At 32.8% G+C, this 26,199-nt stretch overlaps 2 non-coding genes across 2 annotated transcripts; one reads left to right on the top strand and one right to left on the bottom strand.

Moving 5' to 3' along the window:
* Positions 1 to 19,311: 19,311 nt before the first annotated feature.
* Trnat-agu (transfer RNA threonine (anticodon AGU)) lies at positions 19,312 to 19,386 on the bottom strand. Its single transcript has one exon. It is a non-coding gene; the product is annotated as a tRNA-Thr (tRNA).
* Positions 19,387 to 19,494: 108 nt separating this feature from the next.
* Trnat-agu (transfer RNA threonine (anticodon AGU)) lies at positions 19,495 to 19,569 on the top strand. The gene has a single exon. It is a non-coding gene; the product is annotated as a tRNA-Thr (tRNA).
* The last annotated feature ends 6,630 nt before the right edge of the window (positions 19,570 to 26,199 follow it).

Here is a 26,199-nt window from a genome sequence, read left to right as displayed (position 1 = left end):
TGTCGGCCGTTCACATACCGGTATGTATTTATTGATAACACTCTGCTTTTTAAAAGTGTTCATTCGGTTACAATAACAATATAATAATATAACCACTCAACAATCACTTGCTTGCATAGGGTGATTGATGATTGGATTGAGTCGCTAAATTAGTACGAAATGATTGGAATATGTTTTTTAGATATCTCCAAATGTTTCGATACTGTAAATCACGCCTTGCTATTAGAAAAATTACGTAACTACGGTATTGTTAACGACGACATTAAATGGTTCAGTAATTACAGTACCTTAGTGAAAGAACACAGAACAAAACACGATAACAAAATGTCAAAACAAAGAAACATTAATATTGGAATCCCACAAGGAAGTGGTCTATGCCCAGTTCTCTTCTTGATTTTCATTAACGACATATCACAATCAAATGGGTCTTGTTGTATTTATGCTGATGACGTTGTTATATGTTTCAGAAAAAACGATTGAGGAAATTAACTATAACCTGCAAAAGACAGTTGATTATGTTCCAATATGATACGCTAAGAATGAATTAAAAATAAATACAGAAAAAACTAAAAGCATGTTAATAAAAAATAAAAATAGCCCATATTTTAAACTAGAAATTCATCTGGGAAACCAGTACATTGAAAATGTTTCATATTATTAGGTACCTATGACTTGAAATTGATGACAAGCTATCTTGAAGCACCATATTACAACTGTAACAAAAACTGTTAGTGCCAAATTAAATTTACTATCAAAGCTTTCTTACAATAAAAATAAAAATGTAATGATAAAATTACATCTAACCACAATACAACCATGTACTATGGTATCTCAGTTTGGGGTAACGGTTAGCATGCAGAATCAAATAAAAATACACAAATTACAAAAAAGAGTTGCACGCATTGTTACAAATAATTTTAATTACAACACCTGGTGATGACATAATGAATGATCTATCATAGAAAATATTCCAAATAAGAAGAATAGACTATTTTTTTTACTATATTTCATTTATATTTACCTTTTGTTTTCACTCCTTTTTAACATTTTAAATATTGTCTGTCTTTGTTTTGTGATTTTAAAGTTTTATTGTAAGTTTTTTTTAAATGTATTTTATGAATGTTTTTAATATATTTTCATTTCAATATAAAATTTAATGACAAAAAGAGAGATCGACGTTTCGGTACCATCATAGAACCATTTTCAAGATCAAGTGAATACAAAACAATAATAATTATGTGCACTAAGCACCAAAGTTGGTGACAGGAAATGCTAATTGAGGGCTAATTAAGTAATTAGCTCCTCCTACTGAGTTAGATAAACAATTTAGCTTTGATGGAATCCGATTGTTTATTGAGTGTAGGTTTTATCTCTTTGATCCACAACATCTCCTTAATTAGGCAATCAAACTTATTGTTACATTTAGATAAGACTCTAAAGTATTCCGAGATATCACCAGTTATGCCATGTTGTTTTAGGTGATCGCCTATAATACTTTTGTTATGTTCATTAATGCGTTTGTAAAGGTGTCGGCAAGTGTAACCGACATAGTTTGTATCACACAAACCACATTGAAATTTGTACACAACGCATTGTGAATTAATGATTCTGGGTTTCATTTCTTTAGGTTTTAAGGTGTCACCTATCTTACGACTAGTAAATACTGGTAAAATATCATTTTCAATCTTCGCACTAAGTTGTTTAAGTTGTTTAGTAACCGTGTTACAACAAGTTTGATCCTTGTACGGTAGTACAATCCTAATAGGCTGGGGAGATTCATCAGTTAGCATATCTTCATTAGTATTACTAGGAGTCACACAAGTATTAATGGATTGGTTAAAAGCCTTAACAATATTACTAATAAGATCTAAAGGATAATTCAACCTTTGAAAAATCTTTGTTACATTATCAACCTCTGATAGGAAAATGTCATGCGTAGATGACAATTTGTAGGCCCTATTAAGCATTGTGTGAATTAGATTACGTTTATGTTTGATATCCACATGGCTATCATAATGTAATAATAAGCCTTTATTAGTGGATTTCTTATATACTTTGGTTTCAAGAGATATATCGTTTTTTGAGATAGTCATACCTAAAAAATTTATTGAGTTATCTCTAGCAATTTCCATTGTAAAATCAACGGCATCGTGTGAATTGTTCAAAGTGTTCAAAAAATTCTGTGCTGAAACCTGGCTTGGCATGAATACGATTGTGTCATCAACGTAGCGACGATAGAACTGCGGCATTTTCCCTGTTGCTTGTAAGGTATCTTCAATGTAACACATGAAAACATTTGCCATCAGTGGTTCAAGCGGTGAACCCATGGCTACGCCATCAACCTGCTCGTATAGATCACCATCATATTGGAAAAGTTGATTTTTGGTCGCAATTGTAAGTAGGTCCTTAAGACCTTGTTTATCGATAGATAAACCGTGTTCAGAGTTAAACCAGTCATCTTTAAAGGCCTTATGAACAAGAATGTTAATGGTCTCATCAAGTGGAACATTGGTGAATAGAGAAACTACGTCGTAAGAGACCAGAACATCATCTGAACCAATTTCAGTAGAACGTAACTCTTTAGCAAAATCAAAAATGTCTGGTATAGAGTATTCGTTGCTGGCTAATGGTTTTAGCTTCTCATCTAACCATTGTGCTAATTTAAAATTGTAAGTGCCAGTGGCTGAGAGTATTGGCCTAATAGATAGATTTTCTTTGTGCGTCTTGGGAAGACCATACAGATGGGCTAACCTAAATTCGTAATTTTTAATATATTGCTAAAAAAACAGAACCATATGTAAAACAGGTGCAGTATCTATACCTGATATGTTTTTTATCCTGTATAAATATTGTTTAAATAAATAAAAATAAAATGTAATATTGACCTATAGAGAACACGGCGCATTACTATAAACTAGATAGTACGCTCGCTTCAATCGCTTACTATCTAGGTCGTGCCGACAGCAGATGGTTCTCGAATAGGTAATAATTTCAGCGTTAACAAACTGGCGATTTCAAACGTACGTACCGCAGGACAATAATACATGTCGTTTAGAGGAACGAATAAATAGACACAGTGATTTATGTACTTAATTGTACTCAAACTGGGAAATACTTCCGAAGAGGAACTTGTGAAAGTAATTTGTTTGAGTCAAATTTAAACAAACTTAATTTGTGTTTTGTATGTAACATTGGGGTTTAGGAATGGGGAAGAGGATGGGTGCAAAGAGGAACAATTTTTAAATATATTCTTTATCCATTTAGTAACGAAATATTAATTGTGTCCATGTTTTACAAATAATATGCCACTAAACACAGTAAAACATTGCGATTTTATACTTTGTTGAAACTGTCACTGTCATAGTCGATTGAAATAATTATAGTACAGTACATGTAACAATACACCACTACGACGTATTTTGTAATTACTGTATTAATTAATACAAACGTTGAGAAGCAACTGTCAATAACGTTTATTTGTATAATTATACATTATATACATTATGTGTTTATATAATGTAAAAAAGTTTGTGAATAAACACCTCTATTCGGGGCAAATTGTAAATTCGCGTTAATCGTCAATAAATAATTATCTAACTCAACCTAATTAGCAGGCCTAATGGTTTTCAATTGTTTCTTAGAGCCAATTCATACTTAAGTTGGTTTCTACCACCAAAGTTTGTGTGTTTAGGCATGTGTTTAGGGCATGTGATCCTTCTTACTGTAGGCCTATCCTACACTGGCGGTGGTGGCTTAACTGCGACTGAAAACGGTAGCTCATTATCTGTTTAAAAAAATACCTATATAATCCAACCTCTGCAGCATAGATTGAAAAATAGATCGAATTTCTGTTATGACTATACTTGCCTTTGTCTTATTACGACGACGCCTGAGGGAATAGACACTTGTGAAAGAGAGATTGGAATGTTCTATTTATCACAAATAAATTCATTTAAATCCTATTAAATCAAAATAGTATTTTTTAAAGAAAATCGGCCAACATTATGATTCTGTACTCGATCTGTTCAACCGGTTTCCAGCTATTAAAAACAATTATCGTAGGAGGAGCGAATAATCCTCGTATTATTGTGTGCAGGTATTTTTCAAGATGGACATCCATTAGACAGTGTATACCACGATCGGAAAACAACCCTATATGGGGCAATTATTTGAACCTAAATTCGTTTTAATTGTCAATGACTAATTATCTAACTCAATTTAATTAGTAAACAGGGTTACATCGGGTGGTTAGAATCAGTACCGAACGTACGAACCAACTTTATATACCATCGGGTAAACAATCTAGAAGTAACGCGCGATTTACGAATTTTGCCCTTCCGTAAATGTATAATTATATAGATAAAACAATACACCGTAATTAAGAACGAAATCTGAGTAATCCGAAACAAATCTAAGTTGAACACTGTTAGAAGGAACTTTCATGTTATCATTACGTAAAAATTCAAAATGTACTACATTATGATTATGTACGTTTTTTATGAGTTCACATGCGTTGTCATGTCAAATAAAATGGAGTTACCCTCTTATTAGGTCTATGTCTTTTTTTTATAAATCTGTCATTCGATTCATTTTTACAAGATTTTTACAAGATTTTTACTGAGGAAACACATTCAATTTTGCAAGACTCAACCTATCCAATGCACTATTTTTGACGTTGACATGTCTTTAGGGAACTGAATGTTAGAGAATGATGTGTCGTAGTTTTTTCAGTTTTCTGTTTATGCATTCTATCGTGCTGTGCAGATCAACACTGTATTTTATGCAAATGATACATTAAATGAATATGAATCGAGATATCCATTTGATTTTGTAAAACATTTCAAAAAAGGCATATCTCCTCTTAAATATTAAGAATTTAGCAGTCAAAATGTGTTACCTGAAAAGAATTTGGAGCCTTGATATATTTTTAGCTGTAACTACCAGTTCAAACGCCACTTTATCATAATTTACACTTCTACTAGTTAGCACTACCGGATGAAGTGTTTACTTTTCAGGCCAAAAAACACTTATTTGTTTTACTTTTATACAGTACTATAAAAAAATGTTATACAAGAAAGACAAATGTATAGGCCTACGTATACAATACATTATCTTAAAGAAAACATAAAGGGTTAATACTCTTTAGGCCTATTTAATTTAACAATGCAGCATTATTTATATATAAAACGTTACTTTTAATTGATCACATCGTTTTGATTTAAGGACAATATTAAATATTTTGCTTTAGCGTGAAAAATACTATAACATAATGTTTGTAATATTTCAGCAGGGCATCATTTATAAGGAGCGCCTGCGCGACCGCGCTCCTCAACAGGCTTCGAGGAGAGCAATTTATCGCGCTCCTTAATTTTCAAAATAGAGCCTAGCTTTTGACAGTGTTGATTTTTCTGTCAAGAGGCCTAAAAACACGTGGATTTTTAAAAGTTAAAACCAATCTAGGCCTAGGCTAATAATATATAAGCTAAGTTATAAAGCTACAAGCCTAATGGCAGTCCCTCGTTTTTAAGGATCGCGATCGCAATCAACAACCTTCGAAAAGGAGAGCAATTCATCGCGCTCCATCTCACAGTGCGAGGTACCAACAAAGGGGATTCCCCTGCCTGCGCGCATTCAAGGGCGAGTTTACTTCATCGCCTCATAGTGCAACCAGTACGGTGTCATAGAAACACCTCCTTTACAGGAAGATCATGTCCCAACCAATAATTTTTCCCTTTATGTTTTTATGGAACGAGTTAATAAAATATATTTAATTTTAAAAGGAAACATTAATATAGGAGGCCTAAATATAATGTTTATTATTTAAAAAAGCTTAGCTGCTGGTTGCTTTAATTATGTCATTTTGAAGATGGATTATTTCTTCGAAAGTTCTAACCAATTTTGGTCACTCAAATCCTCCTCAAAACACGTGCTGATGTGTGACGTCAGCATCTTCTAGAAGCTCTCTCAGCCCTCCCCTATTGTGCGTGCGCCCATGTGTGACACATGTAAACACGATCAAATATCTTTCTTAATTATTTTAAAATGACACTTTGTAACTTATTATCAATATTTTAATGGCTGTTGCATGTTAGAATTGTATAATTTATGAATTGCAGGTAAATACTTTTCAGGTTTTCTGTCTGATTTCTAGGCCAACAAGCTAGGCTAGAAAAGCTAGGCTAAAGGCATATAGTTGGCCAGGACAGGATTCTCCAGGCTCCTGAAACCCAATCTACCCAGGCAGGCCATAAAAAAAAAATTGGCTTGTGTTTTTTGTACTGTAGAATAATACGATCCCCACGGAAAATATTGTGTGTAAAGGTGGGTGTGGGGAATTTTGTTGTGCCCGGCGGGGGGGGGGGGGGGGGGGGGTGTTTGGGGGGTTATCCCCTGTCGGGCAAAAAAATGTGTACAAAAAATTAATAAGGGCCAGCCATTTTTAATAAGGGCGACCATCCTTCAACTTCAACATAAATATTTGAGGAGAGCGATTTAAAATTTTTGCAAGGAGAGCGATTTGTTGCTCTCCTGGGTTTTGCATACGTGATGCCCTGTTTCAGGATGGAGCGTCACCTTTATATTTCGCTGCGAAAAACGGCCACACAGATATTTGCACTATTTTGCTCAAGGAAGGTGCTAAATTGGATCTTCAGGACAAAGTAAGTGTTACACAAATTAATAATAATAATAATATGTGCTATATAGTTCAGTGTGATTTAAAAAGTGTTTAATTTTACAATTTAAAGAAGGGCGTGCCAGTAATAACATACCTAAATGAAGCAACCGCATTTCGGGTCATATTACAGATCATTTTTATTGCGAGGATGACTGAATTGTCAATAAGTAATGCACGGTGCCTCGTCAAGGTTAATCTTGACATTAGGAAGTCAGCTAAATCAAAGAGTGTTTAAGTCGCGGTCATTTAAAGCCGTGAACCTCCAAGCAATGTCTCACCAAAGAACTTAAAGCCCCCTTCCCTACGTTTTTTAGATCTAATTTAAGATCACAAACTATATTTAATGTAAAAATAATACTATATGGTCCTATTGCGATAACTTTTTTCGTCTTTAAACGGTTAAAAATGTGAAAAATAAGTCGATTCTAATAATTATAGCGGCCCGCTATAAATCCCAAAATGCATTGCGCGCGGATTGATATTTTTGTTTTTCACCTGTAATTCGCCCACTTTTCGATCGATCGTGAGGCCAAAACAAATGGAAGACTCCTAACTTTTCAGCGAAAATACCGGGTTTTCCCCAATTTGTATCAACGGAGTCTGGCAAAAATAGAAAGACAATTAATGCAGCAACTATACAACGTCAGGCTAGGTATATAGCTAGCGTACGATGTTCGTACGTTACCGATGTTTACCAGCTAGGCCTACAAAACTAAGCCTAGCTAGGCTAGGCCTAAGACCGTCCACGAGAGGTCGATCTCCGCGAGCTACTTAGGTAGTGCATTGTTTCTCAATTTTTATCATAATTTACCATAAAACGTACATTTAAGACAAGGAATGACATGGTTTAATGTTTTTAAAGTGATATATATGTATTATTTTCCAAAAAACGTCCAAAATTGCAGGGAAGGGGTCTTTAATATTATTTTTCAAATTAATGATCCCGAAACTCAAGAAAGGACACAAATAGGGTCCATTCCTGATAAGTACTGTCTTGGAAAAAAAGAAGAGATGGGAAAGATTATAGTAGACATATTTAAAAGAACTAACGAACTAATCACAGAAACCATGGCATTTCAATTGGTATTTGTGTTGAGATAATTGAATACATACTGTGATTAGATTATAAACTTTCTCCGATAACACAACAGCACTAAATTATATTTCAGAAACTTATAATCTCTACAACTTTGTTTCCTATGAAACTCAATCGTATTGCCGTGAAATGGCAATTGTAAACACATCCAGTGTTGTTTATATACACATGATATCAGATATTTATAGAGAAATGATATTGTATCTGTAAAGTGTTCATGTCAAGTTCCTTGTATAAGCGGGACTTTTTATTAAACTGAGTACTAACAGTTGGTGGCCGTTTAAGTCAATTATTGTTAATAAGTCAGCCCACTAAAAGAACCGATTGTCATTGGTATGTGGTCAACTGTTGCCATTAGGGTTGGTGAGTACCCTGCCAAATTACGCAAGAATTTTTCCAAAATACGCAAATTGAGGGCGCTATGCTTTGTGAAAATACGCAAATCATGCCAAAATACGCAAATTGAGGGCGCTATGCTTTGCCAAAATACGCAAATCATGCCAAAAAAACATAGCAAACCCCACCGAACCAACATAAACGTGATTGAATCATGTAATGTACAACCCACTGGGTTTATCCATGTAAAAGAATATTAAATTTCTACTGTTAACTACTTATTTTTGGGGTAAAACATAATTTTTTGGTCAAAAATGATTGTTAAACCCTGCAACAGTGCAAACCTCCAAAAAAATATAGCAAACCCCACTGAACCAACATAATAAAAGTGATTGGGTCATGTAGTGTACGACCCACTGGGTATATCTATGTAAAAAAAAATTAAATTTCTACTGTTAACTACTTATTTTTGGGGTAAAACATCATTTTTTGGTAAAAAATGATTGCTAATTTTTAACCAAAAAACGATGTTTTATCCTCAAAATAAGTGGTTAACAGTAGAAATTTAATATTGTATATACCCAGTAGGTCGTACACTCCATGATTCGATCACTTTTATGTTGTTTCGGTGGGGTTTGCTATGTTTTTTTTAGGTTTGCGGGGGTTTGCGGGGTTTAGCAATACCCTGGCTTTCCCGCCAAATTGGACGCAATATTGGATTCTGGCATGATGATGTCATCGTATCGACTTGATTCATCAACTACTATGAGAAGTAGTTATTAAAGTAAGCCTCTACTATTTTTAATCATTAAAGCACAACTGAAAGTAACAAAAACCGTTAATTGATTAATAGTCATGCTAATTAATATGCTAATTAGCAGCTTCATTGAGTGAAATAAGTTGACAGAAGTTGCCATGTAATAAAGATAAATCTTTGGTAGACACTGAACTTAAATATTTTTCAAGTCAACAGAAACTGCCCATGGTACAGCATTTGGCACTGGAGAATTACGTTGTCTCAGTTGGGAATTGCCGAAGGTTCTATTGATTTACTCGATTATGCTAATTAAAATGTTAAATAGCGGTAATTAATGGCTTTCTTAAGCACACTAGGTACAGGACGAGTTGACACATAAGAATGACGGATCTTTTTCTAAAAATACACATTTTAGGATTGGTTTCATATGTGTACTCATTATGTTAATTAAGTCCAGGGGACATATATTGACCTTTAACCCTTTCTTAAGGGATCATGGTACAGGAGTTGGCATTTAATATAATTACGTTTTCTCAGTTGGGTAAACGTACTTATTGCATTGTCTAATGTTTCATCAAGCGTCAAATCGAAGGGAGTCGCATGAATCTTGAAGCGCAGCATCACGCGTTTTATTTTCTTTTTTTAAATTTTAAGTGAAGTTATATGTTCTCTGTTTTCTTGTGTAATATAATTAATAGGGAACTTTTGAGGGAGCACGTAAACGTTAACGGATGACATAGTAATTTGCATATTACCGTGGTTCGGTTGCGTTCACGTAGTTGTTCGTTTTGATTTCGTGCTTTGACGGGAAGTGTAACGCAACGCACGTGTCTCGCACACAACATACGCCGCTCGTATTAAAAAAAATAATGGAATAGATTGTGCATAGAGAATAGGCCTAGCTAGGCAAGTTTAATCATGCATAGTTGGTAATAATCATATTACGATGAACAATTCTTATTGTTTGGCATAAAAGCATAAATTAAATATTTACCATTTGTTTTCTTAATTATTTTGAAGAATATTTGATTTTCCAACACATGTGTAAACACCTAGGCCTACATCCGATGTAGGTGTTTACGCCTGCGACAGTCGATGATTACTTCAAACATTAACATAGAGGCATTAGCCATGAATATAATTTCTAAGATGGTAATTCCCGAGTGTTTCTTCTCATGATTTCATGTTTTTATTTGTGTAACAACATTTATACAGCATTTTTTTTCTTTTCTTGGCCTGCATCAGTCTTAACAGTCTATACATACGACGTTAGTGACAGTAGTGTCAATTTAGTCTTATATTCATCTGAGTGATGACTAAGCCAGGACTGTTTAAAGCACCTTGATTGGTCCTAACATTGATCAAGGGCTTCTCTCATGTAGTGCCCGCCTTCACTAGAGGAAAGGCAATCTGTCTGAGTCAGATACAGCATGTTAAGCTAGCTAAATACAATTCCTTTCACACATAGAAGAAACCTTTGCTCTAATCTCTTGTAATTGGTTTACATTTTAATTTGTTTTATTTATTGAATTATTTGTATACCTACTACCGTATTCCTGGTACACGAATAGCAAAACCAGATTAGAATCAAAAGTATAAGACTAAAACTATACTCATTATGTCAATATCTGCGACTCGTATGCGAAGGTTTACTATCATTGTACACGTAGTTAAAAATTGTAAAGTACTCAAAGTATCGCATCTTCTCAGCAACCTGTTATATTTTGTATGAAGTATTAACTATTATCATTTTTTTTTTTCAGTACGGGAATACACCTCTTATAACTGCTGCTGCTTTTGGTCACGTGCGTACATGTATGTATCTAATCAAAATTGGAGCAGACGTAAATCATTTGAACCACGTAAGTCATTCACACAATAATATTTAGTGTCATATGCGTCATTTCAAGCCACTTTAATTTTGCTTAAATGGTTTTTACTATAATAAATTTAAAGCATGCAATCATTATACAAATATGCGTGATGATAGTTCACAGAGGGTATGTGATCATATTAATGGTCTCATTTCTGTTTCAAGACAATACTTACTTACAACAATGTATTTTTTGTTAACATTTGACTATTTTGGCGGCAATTTTGGATTATCACCCTTAAGATGTGCGTTTACCTGTAACCTGTCATTAATGTCCTTTCCGGGTGGCACCTCACCTCAATCTGAAGATGATCTATTAAACTATACACTCTAAATATTGCATGCACGTAGTGAAAAGTTTATTGCAACGAATGTAAGAGAAGCTTGAAAAGACTCATAGATGTTTCATTGAAGTTAACACAAAATAAGTTAATAACGAAAAGTTGTAAATCAAGACTCTTCTATGCGTGCGTCAGCTATCATGTCATAAACAGCTGCATCAGTGTCGCTTTTCTAACAGCAAACTTCATCCTAAAATTATGGAATACTGTATGAAACACGGCTGAAGACATCGACTAACGCGATATTATTTTCAGTAAATATTCACTGTAAGAACGCCCGTAACGATTTTGGACTATATTTGTAATCGTTGTGAAATCAAATGAATTGCAAGGTGCATTGCTGTTGCTATAGCTATTTCATATTTACACAAGCAATGCATTCTCTCTTATGTCATTTGTAGAGTAGGAAAATTCATTTGAATTCGCGTTAAAAAACGCGCGTTTCATTGATTCTCTTTCTATTAACTCTGACTGCCTCTTTCTTTCTAACAAACACCGAATGAATTAAAAGTTGTTTCTTCCGTCATTATTTAACGCTAATTCTACGTAATGGGTATATAGACTTTCTTTATAGTTTTCTAGATCTAGAAAATGTACCACCATTTAAAAAAGGTAAAGAAATGAACCAATTAACAATGTCATCAGTAAAAAGTCCTATTATCGGTACTTTTCACTAAAAAATTTCATTAGATAGAATATAAAAATTAATTTATGTACTGTGAGTAGTTTGTGGGTTCAACATACCCCTATAACATAATATTGAGTTTTGACGGGGTCTTTGTATTCGGGAAATATCGAAAACCCTATATAGCCTAATATTGAGAAGATTGTGTTGGAGTCTGTGTTTTCAACAAATCCATGGGTTTCGGGTCTCTCGTCGCTGTTTTCTAGGTTTTTGTTTTCTTAATCTTTCGTTATCATCTGTATTAACTTTTTATTTTGTGATGGACTCCATTAGACATTATTCTACTTTACTGTTTGCACACAACTTTTTTTTCGATTACGATGAATCGCACGTGTTATCATTACCACCTGTATTAGTACACACAAAATACAAATAAAACTGTGTGGTTGTGTATTGTGCAAACGTTAACCATCTAGGTCCTGTATCACCCACTAACGTAACAACCAACAACTAATGTAACATTAACCACTAACGTAACATTAACCACTAACGTAACAATCAACAACTAATATAACATTAACCACTAACGTAACAATAACCACTAACCAACAGTAGTTGAAATATTTTGGACATAAAACAATTTAGCCTGGTTTTCCTTTTAATATCTTAGTGTCCGTCCATATTCATTTTTTCCCAGAGAAAGTGGAAAATGGGGATAATATCAGTAAATTCTCATTTTGAACAACTGTAGGACATATAAAGTTTTTACTTTCCACATGAAAGTTGGATTTATTTCCTCAACTTTATTGATATTGAACTTCTTTCAGGTCTTTGATTATCTGTCTGACTGTCCGTACCGTCCATCCTTCTGTTTTTTTAATTTCTCATTTGTAACCTTTGCACTTTGGGTCCATAATTAATAAACTGGTATGCTAACAAGAGAACATCGTGTCACGTCATTGAAAGTAAGAGTATTGTTAGACAAACAGAAAGATAAGCATCGAAATGAAACGGCTTTCATTACAATAAGGTATATCTCAAACTTTTCAAACGGAAAATACTGTGTTATGTCTTACCGTCACACAGACAGACAGACGATTCTAAATAGGAAAAATAGGCTGAATTTTAAAGATTGGAATTTAATGTTTCAAGTTTAATTAAGACCCTTACGTCTAAAGGTTTTGAAGGACAGAAAAAAAACGTTTTAATTTAGTTACATTTAACACCATTGTTTAACCAAACATTTTTTTTTATAGTTTTTTTTTTATTCATTTAAAAAAATACAAACCATAACACAAAATCACTTAAATATAAAGTAATAGGTATCAAAATGATATGAACGTTTAAATAAAATAACTTACAGTGATCAAACAATATTAAAAACTATAAATTATTAATTCCATTTTTTTCTAAAGTAAATAATTAATTAATTTGGTAAATGCTGTGTTTTCCACAATTATTTAACTAATCTAACTAAATATAATTGTATTAATCAAATTAACCAGAGATACACATTTACTAACATATTAATTTTTTTTTGTCTTTACATAGTATTAATAAATAATACTCATAAATACAGACACATACATACACACAAATATATCTTAATCTGTACTATAACCAAGGAACTATAATATAATTGTGCTAATTAAAATCAGATACATACATTTAACAACATAACCATGTTTGTTTCTTTAAAATAATACATATATATTTAGTACAATAATAAAGAGCAAGCGTAATAATAACTAGACATGAAACTCGTCACTTTGACGAGTTAGTTATCCGCACCATGACAAACGCCACGTGCACGTCATACGTTGGAATATTGCACACAGATAAAGTTTATGGCATTATGACAAGAACTGAAGAATATGATATGCTGTTAGTGCTGAATTCTGTCAATTTTGTGTCATATAGTATATACATGCAAACAGTATAAGCTGTATACATATTACATACAGTGTAGAATAGGTGAAATTACGGGACCCGCCATTTATTCCAATTTTTAACATGGCGACGGTATCAAAATGAAACACTTAGATAGCAATTTCAGAAGGAAATTATCTCAGGAACAACATATTAACGTGTAGAAGAAATTTGAATACGTAAAATATAGATGCGCACCCTTTTAAATGTGATGAACTATTACGCAAAATATGAAAATACAACTTTTTTTATTCAACTGGCCATATGATGACGTCACAACATCCGATTGGCAAAATGTTTACATGAATTCGTATCTACAATCCAATAGCTTCCAGAAAACGTTTTAATCGTGATTATCACATTTTATTCTTACGAGCTATTACAGATTAAAATTTACTGTAAAGATGAAATTAATGACCCACGTAATTAAAATTTTTAGGCATGATGACGTCATAAAAATTAAAATATTTTTATCTCATGCTAAAGAAAGTTGATTGACCTACACAATATATAAATGTAGGAGAAAAAGGAATACAGATAAGCGTGATGCGCTCCATTGAATGTGATGAGCAATAACGAAAGAGACAAAAATCCTATATTTTACATTCGTGTGGCCATACGATGACGTCACAATGTTTTTTTAGCCTTATTGATGCATGATCCGATATCTACAACTCATCAACTTCTAGATTTTGTAATAAAAATAAACGGTTAACGGTTTACTTTAGAAACTATGACTGTTTAAAAAAAGACATAATTTTGACGATTTTTTAAGCTTTTTCATAAAAAACGCGCACAAATTGTCTAATTCAACGTGTTCGTATGGCGTTATTTAAACTGAAAAAGGTCTAAATTGTTTTCAAAATTACTAGGAAAGGCTTGAAAAATATAATTCAAGAGAAAAAAATATGTTTTTAACGCTACGTGCGCACCGCGCGCGTAAAAAATTGCGCGCCCGTGGGAATTTTTGACATGCTCAAAATGACAAGAAACGCGTAAAAAGTTGATTAGAAATTAATTTTGCGCATTTTGAAATTTTAAATGCGCGTGCACGCGTAACTTCTTGTGAAACATGCCATTTTAAATCCGTAGAAAGTTTGCCCCTGATATGACTTAAATTTTGTCAAAGTGTCAATACTAAATGACTTTTGGTTTTTAATCTATGATCAATCATTGAAATTCATAAAATTACGCGTAAGTCACGTTGCGCAACTATGACGTCATTCAAAAATAGGAGGTGCACAACTTCACATAAATGCCCATATGTTGTCAAAGTTATGAAATGTTATGTTTACACATTTTAGAGAAACACGACTCACAAAAAGGAAGGAAGGAAAGAAGAATAATACAGAAAAAAAATATTGATCTCATACAATAACAAGGAGTTATCCGCTTGGTATACCAAGCGGATAACTAATAATAATACACAAAAGTAAGTCATTTCCTCGAGAAACAGTATCATTAAGTTATTAAATATAATCTTCTATTAATCTCCACTTTTGTCTGAAATTATACAATGTACTTCTTTTAGAAGCAATGTTTTTTCTACGTTATAATTAAATTTTAATTGATTAAAGAAAACCTGGAAGACTGGCTTTTTGTGAGTTAATTTGTAACTAAATATAATTTTCTTAATCAACAAAATACATAGATTTAATAACATATCAGGATTTTCTGTATTGTAACCAAATAATATGGAGGTTTTATCAAGGTTAATCTTTGTTTTTGAAATGTTTTCCCACCAAGTCGTGAATTCATCCCATAGTTTGGTTGCAATGTTACATTCAACCAAAAGATGGGTCATAGTTTCAATATTTGATTCACAATAGGAACACATTATTACTCGGTACAATATTCATTTTATGTAGTCTACTATTAGTTGACAAGCAATTCACATTAATTTTATACTGAAATATTCTGGTTCTTACCTCCTGAGAACATTTAAATGGTAATACATATATTTTCCCATTTATTGCTATCTACACCTAATTCATCCTGCAATTTACTTTGAGATGTTGGTATTTTAAAGATTTTTTTAATTAAGGCTCTGTATATATTTTTTGTACTCATACTTTCTAATTCTTTTTCTTCATTCTTTACTTCCACTATAAACCTTCTCTTTTTATAATTTTTTCGTAAAAACCCTAGCTTCATGTTTGCTTTCCACTGTGGGGGTATTGCAGATATCGTCATTCTCCAGTGCATGAAATTACTTGTCTATAAGCCTCTCTTTATCCACGTATTAAAGGGAATGATATTACCGTTTTCATAAAAAAGGTCGCTTACTAAACATATCCCAACATCTCTGAGGCTCTTTTTGTAATAAAATGGCTTGCCATGTATATTGCATGTGCCTATTAAACCATATATATTGTGACCCCTCGTTTACTGTATCAGGATGTATTAATTAGAAATAAGCGTTTAACATATCCTTATAAAACAATGGAATATTCTTCCAACGACGGACACAGTCCGCGCTTACATTACAATAAAAAATAGTGTCGCCTCCTTGCTTATTTAGGAACCTATGTAGTAGAGATCTCCATGCTGCATTGACATTTATGTTATATCGTTGTATCCATTTTATCTTTAATGCTTTAAACATACTTTTGATATCTACCATTCTTAAGCCGCCTTCTTTAATATTCCCAATTAATGTTGTTCTTTTTATCATACCTTTACCACCGTTCCATAAGAAATTAAATAGAATTGTTTCAAAACTACATGGGGCGGTATATGTATTACAGATGCTAAATATATAAATTGGGATATTGCGAATGTTTTAATTAAAATTATTTTTCCTGCTAAGGTTAGTTGTCTGGTTCTCCATATGTTTAATATTGTTTTTAGTTGTTTAATTTTCGTTTCGAAATTACATTTTTCCCGTTGTCTTTCATTATAAGAAAAGTAAACTCCTAATACTTTTACTGGTTGTTGTGGCCATTGCATATGTATTGGTTTGTTTTTACATCGCCTATTTGAACCAAGCCATATAGCCTGCGATTTGCTTATATTTAATTTCAAGCCCGATATTTTTGAAAATTTCTCTATTAAGTTAATTATATTTTTGGCTGACACTTCATCTTTCAAAAAGCATGTGGAGTCGTCTGCATATTGACTTATTTTAATTTCTCTATTATTTACTGCAATCCCCTTAATAGTGTTATCGTCTCGTATGGCACATGCTAGTAATTCTATTGATAGGATAAATAAGTAAGGGCTGAGGGGGTCACCCTATATTTGTATTTTTTGTGGTTTCTTGTTTTTTTTTTATTATGACGAGCAATGAATTTCCTTTTTGAGGATCAATAAAAGTTATCTTATCTTATCTTATAATATCTTATAATATCCCAGAATTTTAAATACCATTCGTTTGATAAACCGTCATTACCAGGGCTTTTATTTTGTGGCATGCTTTTAAGGGCATTGTAACATTCTTGAATTGTCAGGTCTCCTTCACAGATTATATTGCTTTCTTCAGTTAAAGTTGGGATACTTTCGCTATTGAAAAAACTGTTATCTGTAAGACTTTCATTTATTTGAGTATTCGATTTGTATACTTTTTCGTAATAATCTTTTTGTAAATTTAATATATCTTGTGGATTAGTTATTTCTATCTCTGCATCTGTTATTATTTTTTTACATTGTTTTTTTCTATTATTCCTTTTTTCTAAACCTAGGAAATATTTATTGCTTTTTTCTACTTCTTCTGCCCATTTAATCCTCGATCTTACAATAAGGCCATTGATCAACTGTGCATCCAGCTCCTCTAGCTCAAGTTTAACTCTCTCTAATTCTAATAAATTTATTTCACTTGGATCTTCTGCGACTTTAATGTCCAGTTGGATCATTTTCAAATTCAGTTATTCTATTTTATTTTTATTTTTTTTACATTGTTTTTTTGGAATAATTAATCGTTTTTTCCCTACATTTAAATTTTAGCCACTCCCATTTGACTTGCTCGTCTGATATTTCGTTGTTTTCAATCCACTCCCTTAGATGCGTGTTCATTTCATTTATATAATTAATATCATTTAAGTGCGAGTTATTGAATTTCCAGTGACCTGGCCCTCTATTAGATTCTTTTTGTAATTGGATTGTAATTGAAACCGCCAAATGATCGGTTCGTAAACTCGGAAAGATATCACTGTTTATAGTAAATTCTTTCATACTATTATTTATTAGAAAATAATCTTATCTGCATTGTACCAGGGGTTTACGTTGTCTCCATGTATACCTACATTCCAATGGATGCATATCTCTCCATATATCAATTAAGTCAAAGGCATCTATAATTTCTATAATTTTATCGACTACATTTTGTTTTTGTTTGGTTTAACCAAAAATTGATAGTTGAGGTACAAACAAACGTGGCTGGACTTGAGTCTTAAATTTCCAACTTCCAAAACAAAAATTGCCTATTAAGATAACATTCATAACATTTCTACTGTTGTTAGGTTAGTGGTTACATTTGGTTACGTTAATGGTTAAACTTGTTGCGTTAGTGGTTAAACTGTTGTTACGTTAGTGGTTAAACTGTTGTTGCGTTAGTGGTTAAACTTGTTGCGTTAGTGGTTAAACTGTTGTTACGTTAGTGGTTAAACTGTTGTTGCGTTAGTGGTTAAACTGTTGTTGCTTTAGTGGTTAAACTGTTGTTGCGTTAGTGGTTAAACTGTTGTTGCATTAGTGGTTAATGGATTGTTACATTAGTAGTTTAGTTTTGTTACGTTAGTGGTCAATGTTACATTAGTGGATGATTTGTGTTACGTTAGTGGTTAACACAACTATATATAAACCGTTATGTCAGTACAAGAGCATCACGCGTCTTCTCAATAGGATGGGTCGTAATCAGATAGTGAATTAAAACAATTTAAAAACTGAATGCCTAAAGTTGTGTGAACAGAAAGTAGTACCTTGTGTAGACAGTTAATGGGGTCCATCACATTAATCATGTAAAAATTATGAAAAGAAATATCTATAGAATGATCTATCTACACTTTTCAATTCCTGCTGAAAACCTACTGCGTTCACAGCACAACAACACATGTCTGACGTCATTGTGTGTTATTCATGTGACGAAGATACAAGTTACTTATTTTAATCATTAAAATAGATCAAAATGATATTTTATACAAAATATAATTTATTATTTACTAGGATAAACGCACACTTCTGCATGTATGTGTCACACAAGATCGCACGTACAACGAACACAGAGCCATCATTGTGTATCTAATGAAGGAATGTTCTGGTAAATCATACGTTTCAAATAAAGATAAGGTTGGTTTAATGTTAAATCAAATAAGGTTACGTAAATAGATGTGTATACAGTTTTTTTATTATATTTAATTTAATAATTAATAAAAAATAAGTTACGAATGTAAAACAATAACAATAGGTCGTAATTTATATTAAATTATTATTAAAAATTGTCATAATAATTTGTTTAATGGATTAAAATTTATATTTATATACCAATTTACAAGATGTAACAAAGCGTGCAGACATTATTACAGGACGTGGTCTTCTGTTATTTTTATTAACAATGTAATTATAAATGTATTGTAATTGTAGTTTTGCGTCAGGGAGTTGAGTAATTAGATGTTTTTGCCCTACTCTGACGTAATTTGTACTTTATACTAAGTACATTTGAGAATACTTGCGAAAAAATTCGCAAGTAGTTCTCGGGTGGGACTCGAACCCACGACCTCCAGATCACTAGCCTGGCGTTCATACCTCTAGACCACCGAGCTTGCGCTGATGGCTAGTGGTTAGATTCGAGCCCAAGTAAGCAGCGGGTACTGCACCAACATGATTGTAATTGTAGTTTTGCGTCAGGGAGTTGAGTGGCCATCAGCGCAAGCTCGGTGGTCTAGAGGTATGAACGCCAGGCTAGTGATCTGGAGGTCGTGGGTTCGAGTCCCACCCGAGAACTACTTGCGAATTTTTTCGCAAGTATTCTCAAATGTACTTAGTATAAAGTACAAATTACGTCAGAGTAGGACAAAAACATCTAATTATAAATGTATTCTTTTACATAACATATTTCTTTTGTATTTACACAGTATGGCAAATCTGTAATAGATTTGTACAATGAAAATGCGTGTGAGAAATATGACAACGAATTAAGGGCAGGTCAAAAAGCCGAGATAATTGACATGTTGAAAGGTGAGTTTAGCTAAGTAGGCTAACAGGTAGGCTGTAAACATGTGTAAATCAGCTGACAACTAATCTTGAAACAATATTGGTATGTCCAGCTTAAATATCACACAAACTTAAATGAAACACCACTTATTATCTAAAATAGGTTTAGTTTGTAATGTTTCACATTGTCTCGTTTTTACTTGTTTAATTTTTTTTAAATAAAATAAATAACAATATAACTTATAAGTAAATTCTCAGCCAATGATTGTTATTAATGCAAGTTGCTGATACTTAAAAAACAACCGATAGTCTAAGAAAAATAATAATAAAAAGGAGATTCCATACAAAATCAATATGTGATTCTAGTACGAATCACCAATAAATAAGACCAACTTTTAATTCATAGATCTCTTCATTGGCTACGAGTTCATCGCAGGATTCAATTTGAATTACTCATAACCACATTTTGCATGACAGAATATTGCTCAAAATTATTATTTGAGTAAAATCTTATATCGTATCAACCAGCTTGCTCACTTTGATCATCAGATGATAATATACTGCTTAGAGTTCCATCAGACTGACTTTAGACAGCTGGTGAATGTTATGGAACAGTTTACAATAAGATCCATTTGAGAAGTCTCATATAACATAAAAAACATAAAACCAGTTTGTTAATAAATATAATTGCATATAAATACAATGAAACGTAGTTCCGTCATGTGGAAGGTCATAAGTTCTATTTAATCAATTTTATGAAATATATATTTAACGTTGATCATATCTAGAAAGTAAAAAGTCTAAACATAATTGTAAAACACTGTGTATATAATTATCTACAATAGAATTGAGTATTTCTCTTCTGCAGATCAAATTATGGAGGTAATTGTGGGATCTACTGGTGGAGTGCTCCATCTTAAGGATGAAGACATAAAGTTGGAGATACATTCTGAAGCAATTGAAGGGAAGAAAGTTAAAGTTTCGCTAGAAAATTGTTTTGAGGAAACAGACATGCCTGTATCTCATCCTTGTGAAACCATTATATCACCTATTGTTAAATGTGGACCAGAAGGCACCATCTTCAACAAGCCCATTTCATTGTCATTTCAACACGATGCTGTAAATGAAGAGTTTTGGGAATTCACTCTACTTGTTAAAGATCGCATTGAAGATGAATGGAAAAAAATAGCATTGAAAAGTGATGAAAAGGATGTACAGTTTACTTTAAACAACGGTCACTGTTATGTAACTTTAAATCATTTCTCTTGGTATGCACTAAAGGGTAATCTAAGAAATGTCTTACATGGTAGGAAAAAAATGTTGTTAGGAGTTTTTGGAAAGATGCTTGCAAATGATGAATATCAACTTCAAACAAGACTTTTTAAGTCGTCAGATGTAAAGGTAATTACTATAACTTTTAAACTGTATTTGAATAATGTGGTTCTTATTTTACTTACAATCAATTAACTGTTCAGAATATAGATATAATAAATAAGTTGCTTTGCCACAGTTTCTAGAAAGATTGAATAAGTCACTGTTACTTCTCATCTTATATTTGGTCAATAATAATATTATTTTAGATTTGTTAACTTGGTATAATATTTATTCTCTTATTGTTATATACCTTAAAATTGTACAGTATGAAAAAATGCATTTTCTTGACACCTAACTTCATACCTGGGGATTGACACTCACTAGATTTACCGTATAACGTATAATAACACATTAATTACAATTCATGGCAGAAAATTCAAAATTTCCCTAAACTATTTACAGTTAAAATTATTTTAGAAGTGAACATGATGAATGCCCTGTACTCTTCCCTCAGATACTGTAGTTAAGAAACAAATATGTACACAGTCACAAATAACATTAAGTACATATTCCTATTTCAGAAGGTAAAAGAAGCCCACATAGAAATCGGTGAGAAGCCTTTAATAGCACCTGTAGGTATACTATCTATGTATAAGGACATGACAATTACTGTAACAGTATCAAAACAGGAATGGAAAGTTGATCAGAAGGAAGAAGAAGTAAGAATATTTGTTTTATATACCGTACAGTATGTTATATATGTATTATCACAATATTTTAGTAGGTTGGCATGGTAAAGAATAATGCATTAAACATGTTTTTGCAGGAATACCACATAACTTGAGAATTCATATACTTGATCAATAAATAAAAAAATCTCTATTGCTATCCAATTTAGCATACTGGATCATGATACTGAGTCAAGATCTTAAGATTCAAGATAACTTTATTGTCAAAAAATACATAATTTGAAATTTGTCTCCAAAAAAGACCATAAAACATTTAGAATAAGTTACAGTATAAAAAAATAGATATTATGTAATGTCATAAAATCATATAAAACTACTATCTACACTATCAAACTAGCTTGACAAAAAAGTGTGATGTACCCAAAAATGGTAGTGATATGCCCAAATATGGTAGTGATATGATGTCATTGTGTCCATTATATGGGAACATCACATTTCTTTTTCACATAAAGTTGGATAGTGTAGACAGAGCCTTAGAATAAAAATTCTGTCTTTTCATTAGTCTCTTAGAGGATGCACACTTTTATTTGCAGTATAGCCATTTTTATATTTCTCATTGGGAGAAAAGAAGAAAAAGAAAAATATTTTAAAAATATATAAATAATTGTATAATATGTATTTATCACAGCAATCAATTTTACTACAGTGCTTTATAGCTGTAACTTTTTATCTGAGTATGTCTTTTTTTTTTCCTAGACTGTCAAGGCTAAAGACCTATGGCGTACAGAACCATACAAGACATTTCTTTTAAAAAGAAAAACAAAATCATCAGCAAAAGTCCTAAAGGCAACAATTTTACTATCACAAGAGTCAAATGATATTGATCCGGTGAAAGTGAATTGTAAGTATTTAAAATGCAAAAACAAGTCTAAATTTAGAATGATGATTGTAATAAATAAAAATGCAGTATTTTAAAAAAAACGGCAATCAAACCTTAGCCATTTATGACAATAACCGCCCATTATTGACTGTACCATTGTTAGAGTATGGGATGGAAACAATGTAGGTTTTGGCTTGTTGTTTTATCTAGCACTACAATACACTTTGGTTACATTCCTAATTCCTAAAACACCTTAATTCCTCCACATATCAAGCAGATGATGCTTATTTCGAATATTGGTTGAGTTTTTTTTCTCATTCTCACAGATTTCCTCATTTAATTTTTTTTTGTATTATTTAATTTCCAGGATAATATCACTGGTCGAGTTTTTCTATATATATATATATATATATATGCCTGATTTGTTTATATATATAAAAGTATCTCTTCGGAGATCCCGCCTCGTGAATAAAAATACTGTAAGATGAGGGCGTATCAATTTGATCTCTGGTGCGCGTGCGTACAACTGAGGACTAGTGCTGTCCCGCCGTACCACGCCGAGAAAGTTAAAGAGTCGCTATCCAATCGAGTTCGAACAATACCATGAAAGCCCCAGTGGTCTAATGGTTAGGACATCTGCATATCAAGCAGGCGGTCCGAGTTCGAGTCTCGGTTGGGGCGACTTTTTCTCATTCTCACAGATTTCCTCATCTTTATCGTTTCAAATTAATTAATTAAATTTCAGTATATCACCGGGCGGTTTAGAATTAATGTTCTTTGCCTGATTTGTTTATATATATAAAAGTATCTCTTCGGAGATCCCGCCTCGTGAATAAAAATACTGTAAGATGAGGGCGTATCAATTTGATCTCTGGTGCGCGTGCGTACAACTGAGGACTAGTGCTGTCCCGCCGTACCACACCGAGAATGTTAAAGAGTCGCTATCCAATCGAGTTCGAACAATACCATGAAAGCCCCAGTGGTCTAATGGTTAGGACATCTGCATATCAAGCAGGCGGTCCGAGTTCGAGTCTCGGTTGTGGCGACTTTTTCTCATTCTCACAGATTTCCTCATCTTTATCGTTTCAAATTAATTAATTAAATTTCAGTATATCACCGGGCGGTTTAGAATTAATGTTCTTTGCCTGATTTGTTTATATATATAAAAGTATCTCTTCGGAGATCCCGCCTCGTGAATAAAAATACTGTAAGATGAGGGCGTATCAATTTGATCTCTGGTGCGCGTGCGTACAACTGAGGACTAGTGCTGTCCCGCCGTACCACACCGAGAATGTTAAAGAGTCGCTATCCAATCGAGTTCGAACAATACCATGAAAGCCCCAGTGGTCTAATGGTTAGGACATCTGCATATCAAGCAGGCGGTCCGAGTTCGAGTCTCGGTTGGGGCGACTTTTTCTCATTCTCACAGATTTCCTCATCTTTATCGTTTCAAATTAATTAATTAAATTTCAGTATATCACCGGGTGGTTTATTTGTTTATATATATATATATATATATATATATATATATATATATATAAATCTGGTTTCTTTTTTTTATTGAAATGATGATTATATATTTTATTTGTTATAGGCGATGTTGAGACATCAAGACATCTAGGTATGTTATAATATTAATTATGGTAATAATGTAGATTAAGTAGGTTTTCACCTTTACCAGAGGAATGGCATGAGCCAATACGTCTGAGGCAGATACTAGATGCAGCGGCTGCCAAAAGGGTCAGCCCCTGTGTTAATTTTAAATGCCTAATGGAACCCCAGCTTCAAATATACAGCACTTATATTCCTAGATGGTCTCCCATCTAAGCTCCAACCAGGTCCAACAATGCTTTGGTGATTAGACAAGAAAACCAGTGTTTCAACATGAACAGACTACACTTTTTAGAATATAATTAATACAATATTGGTTATATTCCGGTCAATGTGAAAAATGTTATGGTAAGTTCCAGCAAAGTTACAGGCATCTATAACTACACTCTGCCTATGAGAAAAGGACTTTTAAACCATGAAACTTTATAGCAAATATACTTACTGTAATTTTTAGCTAACTTGTTTCATCCCATGCCGGTACAGTTGTGTCTTCTGATGCAGGTGTGTCTTCTTGTGCAAGTGTATCTTCTGGTGCAGGTGTGTCTTCTGGTGCAGGTGTGTCTTCTGGTGCAGGTGTGTCTTCTGGTGCAGGTGTGTCTTCTGGTGCAGGTGTGTCTTCTGGTGCAGTTGTGTCTTCTGGTGCAGTTGTGTCTTCTGGTGCAGGTGTGTCTTCTGGTGCAGGTGTGTCTTCTGGTGCAGTTGTGTCTTCTGGTGCAGTTGTGTCTTCTGGTGCAGGTGTGTCGTCTGGTGCAGGTGCATGGAACCAAGGTATTAGGCAAGGTAATAATACTACTAGTACTACTTACATTTATAAAATATATATAATAAATTGATGTTTTTTAATACAGATACAATGCAACATTTTTACGAGAAATGTATTGAATACGTGACCTACTATTCCTTACTATTCTCGTCATGGTCAATAAAAACAATAACATCGTTGTATTGTCACGATATTATTGCTCTTACTGACCATGACGTCATTTGATTGGACGTGTGAAAATGTTATTTTCATCAAAGGCAGCATATATGGTTATCCTATAGTTCTAGTAAACTTTTTAGATTTCCTTTGTTTTATGTATGAAATGCATTCGTCGATTGTTATCGTCCTAGTGTAAATGGACATTTATTTCGAGTTTTAGTTGATAGAAGATTTTTTTTTACCATTGTCAGTGCTGTCATAGTTTTACACAATATATATTTTAAACCAAACTCATTTTGATTGGAATCAGTGAAAATAATAATCATTTTCAAAATAATAAAGACTTTAATTTTATTTGCAGATTCTAAAACTTACAACAATTTCCGAAATTTAAAAGCTAATCTTGGTAAATACTTTGTTGGTGAAAGATACCATTTACTAAGGTTCCTACTATTTGATCAATTGGCTGTCAGTGAAATTACAAACATAAATTTCAATGGACATGACTTACTCAATCACCTTGAACACAAAGGTTTAATCTCGCCAACTAATGTTAACTTGCTGTTAGAGATTACAAAAACATCTGAAATGAAACTGTCAAAAGATCTTGTATCAAAGTATATGACAGACAACAAGGTTGAGAATAAAAATACTGGTAAAAAATTCAAGTTGTCACCTTACAGAAAGCAACTGTTTAAGACCTTGAAACAAATTGACCCAGATGCATTACATAATGTTACTGCTTACTATGACTTGACAAAATATAACTTCTCCAATGTTTGGGATGCAGTTCTCTATCTGGAGAAAGAGGAAGAATTAGCAGATGATCCAGACAAAATACGAATATTTGCAGATCGTCTTGGAGGAAAAGCAAGAAAAATACTGTTGGAGTATAATGTTGTTACAGAATTCGAAGGTAATTGTAATGTAACTATTCAAATCTCCCATTTGTTTTAAAATTTTACATGATGTTAATTTAGTTTAAATAATACAATTGATTTAATTT

Source organism: Antedon bifida, chromosome 5, assembly GCF_963402885.1.
Source record: "Antedon bifida chromosome 5, ecAntBifi1.1, whole genome shotgun sequence".
In the NCBI taxonomy this organism is placed as follows: Eukaryota; Metazoa; Echinodermata; class Crinoidea; order Comatulida; family Antedonidae; genus Antedon; species Antedon bifida.
The sequence above is the reverse complement of the archived record's forward strand: the minus strand, read 5'-3'. Positions and strand labels throughout refer to the sequence as shown.